The following is a 3,763-nucleotide window of genomic DNA, read 5'->3' as shown; positions in this document are numbered from 1 at the left end:
TTTTTTTTTTTTTTTACTTAATTAAAGGTTTTAAGTTCGAATGTTAAATATAAAATTTTCAAAAAAAAAAAAAATACTTTACTTTTCTTAATGACCTTTATGGAAAACCAAATTAAACAAAGACGTAGTCTTTGGATTCAGATACTTGAAGCAAAAAAAAAAAAAAAAAAAAAAACTTAATTTGTTAATTGTAAATAAATTACAATAATTAAGATGACGTTAATTATTTTATTTTTCGTTTTGAACCCTTCTTTTAAAATTGTGTCCACCCTCGAGAAACACAACTCATGCATATCAATTCAAACTTTTTTAATATCTTATTACCGATAGAAGTTTCACTTACTGACAGAAGCGGAGCTAGAATTTAAAATTTATTTATTCAAATTTATTATGAAACTCACAACTTATTTTAGTTATTGAGTTTGCAATATATATATATTGAAAAAGTGACGATATTCAACTGAACCCGTATCTAATAGATTAACTCCGCATTGGTGACCTGATACATGTGCTATGGCAGATAACATATAATAAATAATTAAGGTGTGTGCAAACTGATTTGATAATCTAAAAATGTACTGTATAGCGGCTGTAAAAATAATAGCCAAAAAAGTATAAAATTTATATATTTTTTGCATATATATACATTCGGTATGTTATATACAAAAATTATATAAATTTTATATATTTTTTTGGCTACTAAATATAAATAATTTCTTGTGTGGTCTAAAAGTGATAATACCCCTTGATAAGTAGTATTATGTTATTAAAAAGAAATTTTTTGTTTTAAAGTCGAAAACAAAGAAAAAGAAAAGTAGAAGACGTCAAATCGCGGAATTCCCGAAGATGATATCGTTATTAATTATTAATTAATTAATTATTATTATTAATAAAGAGAAAAATAGACAAAATAGTTTGAGTTTGTTGGCCTATTTTACTAATCAAAATTGGGTGGCGCCAAAAAAGAAACCAACTACATCTTCTTCTTTTTCTTCTCCTCCTCTCTCTCCCCAACCATATTATACGGTTAATTAACGTATCGTCGCCGGAAAATTAACGGCGGCTATCGTCCGGCGGCGACTTTGATGATCACTGCTAATGTGTCGGTTTGATTATTTAATTAATTACTGGTTAGTTTTGATTTCCGCATTTGAATTTGTTCTGCGAATATTATATACACGTGATATATATGTATTTGAAATTCGTACGCGATTACGTGTTTTTGCCGGCAAATTAACAGCGGCTTTCGTCCGGTGACTTCGATTAGCAGTGCTTTACGTGTCGGTTTGATTAATTAATTACTTGTTAAGGTTTGAATTTGCTCTGCGAATAATACATTTTTGCGTCTATTTGTTCATCGTTGATTATGTAAACCAGTATTTTTGAACTTATTTTTCTTTTGTTATAGAAATTAGAATATATTTTTTTACAAAAAAAAATGAAAATTTTAAATTAAATTTCGGATTTTTTCTGGATTTTAGATATTTTTTCTGTCTCTATTTGCTAGGGTTATGATCATGTATTAAAAAACGAAACTTTCAGTTGGATTAGAACATTTTTATCTTTGTTTCCCGTGTTTTTCGAATTTCATGCTGTGTGATTTCATATTCTAAAAAAGGAAACTTGTTTGTCATATTTTGACAATTTTATTAAGTTTTTTAATTTTATAGGGAAGATTAGACGTTTTTGTTTAAATTTGGGATTTTTTTCCTGTTTAGCTTCCTTTTTGTGTCTATTTTGCTAGGGTTCCGATCAAGATTTCTGTTTAGCTTCCTTTTGTTCAATTTTTTTGAACTTTCAAATGATTTTATGCTTTCCTCGAATCTAATGTGGTACTTCATATGTCTAAAGAAATAAAAGGAATCTTATTTTATCATTATATGTTTGAAAATTTACTGAGTTTTGTGTTAAATTCTGTTTCATCACTCTGTTTCTATTTGTAGGCAAAAAGAATACTACTACTTAGGACTAATTTGTTTCTAGTTTCTGAACCATCTTTATGGTGACTGTACATGAATAATGCAAATGTTCACAGAATCAGGAACAAAATCTGCCATACCACATTATTTAGATCTATTTTCCTTATGATTTCAATATATTCTCAATATTTCATTGGTTTTTGTTCCTAAAATCCACTAAACAAGGGAAATAGTCAACATAAGAAATATTTATTTTTTGGATTTCTTCTTTTATCGATGTACGCTTGTTAGTGTAAAGAAATGTATATAGGTTTTTTACATAGATATGAATAATTTTTTAAGTGCATTTATGACACTGAGAGTTCATGGGGATGGACAATGATCTTACTTGCACGTGGTCCTCCATTTCCGCCCCCATAACCCTATATATTTATCTATCATTTGCTTGCTTAATTATTTCTTTATTCCTTTTAGCAGGATTGTGATTGGGAAACAAACAAAAGTTTTATTATAATTTTAAATCATTGTCCTAATTATTATTTAGTTAAAGCACCGAAATGGAGTTAATCTTGAAAAAAATGATTGAAGGCTTATTTGCTTGTTGATTCAAGTATGACCTCGTAATTAAAGTGGAGTTCAAATCCCAGGTACTCAAAAAATAATATTAGTCGTTGATTTCTTCGCATCTGCTCCAACGAGTTATTTGATACTTGTACTCGTAAGAGGTAATAGGTACCGGTGAAATTAATTAGGTGCCTACAAGCTAACTTGAACGCTACCGTTATTATAAAAAAAAATAAGAAATCCAATTTATTTATTTTTGAGAAACTATCTTGTGTATAGTTACCTTACGTGTAAGTTTGAGTGTAACTGAATTCACTTTCATGAAAAGGAGTTGGGTGTGGGAGAGAAGGAACAAGACAGAGGGGCTGTGACTATCTGTGTAATATATCCAGCTTGGCTGACCATGGCACTCCCGTGAGAGGGATAAAAGGTTGTTGTTGGGGCCACAGGGAAAGAGAAGGGTCAAAAAGAAGGAAAAAGCAAAATTAGGAATGGGAAGGAAAGAGATACAAAAAGAAAAAGAAAAAATTACCAAAAGTTATGGTCCACCAATGGTAAATACCCTTTCGTTCTTAACTAGAAATTTCGAGTTTAAGCCATGCAAATAGAGTCGTCATTGATAGGAAGCAACTATACCTCCAAAGTGGAATTTTTTGGTATGAATTTGAATTGATCGGGTCTCAATGTGTGTATTGGACATCCGGTGGAAAAGTTAAAAAAAAATAAAAAATAAAAAAAGAAGGGTAAAAAAAAATGTAAATGAGAGAAGCTTTTCTTGTCCTGTGCATCATTTTCTAGTCCTATTTCTTATCCTATACCCACCCCATCTCCCACTATACTTCCCCATTTCGAGGGAAGAGGTTAATATAACCTCTTTCTCTTTCTTTAACAAGCATACAATTGTTAAATTTTTTTCTCTGCGTGCCAATGTACATTCTTGTCTTGATAATAATACTGATTTGGCAAATATTAGCATAGGGGTTCCTCTTTTAATTGAGTTCTTGACATTTGCTTGATCTACCTGGTTTTGGGTATTGATCATTGTGATTATAGAACAAGAATTTGCAATTTATTGGCTGGGATTCTAATATTGATTTTTCTTCAGATCTGGGTGCCTGTAAAGATGTATTCTTTTGATCATCCTTTTTCTTTTCAAATGGTATATTAATTATTCCTTCTTTAATTTTATCTTTAGTATATCTTACTTTTAGCCTCGAATTTTTGTGGCAGATTTACAGCTGAGAAAAGGATCTTACTTTATTGGTCATTGGTGTGTAATT

At 29.9% G+C, this 3,763-nt stretch overlaps 1 long non-coding RNA gene across 1 annotated transcript; it reads left to right on the top strand.

The window, feature by feature from the left end:
* Window positions 938–3,763, top strand: LOC109234529. Its single transcript, XR_002069262.1, has 3 exons — window positions 938–1,130; window positions 2,812–3,608; window positions 3,714–3,763. It is a non-coding gene; the product is annotated as an uncharacterized LOC109234529 (long non-coding RNA).

This window comes from Nicotiana attenuata, chromosome 11, assembly GCF_001879085.1.
Source record: "Nicotiana attenuata strain UT chromosome 11, NIATTr2, whole genome shotgun sequence".
In the NCBI taxonomy this organism is placed as follows: domain Eukaryota; kingdom Viridiplantae; phylum Streptophyta; class Magnoliopsida; order Solanales; family Solanaceae; genus Nicotiana; species Nicotiana attenuata.
This window is presented reverse-complemented; position numbering and strand designations above follow the sequence as displayed.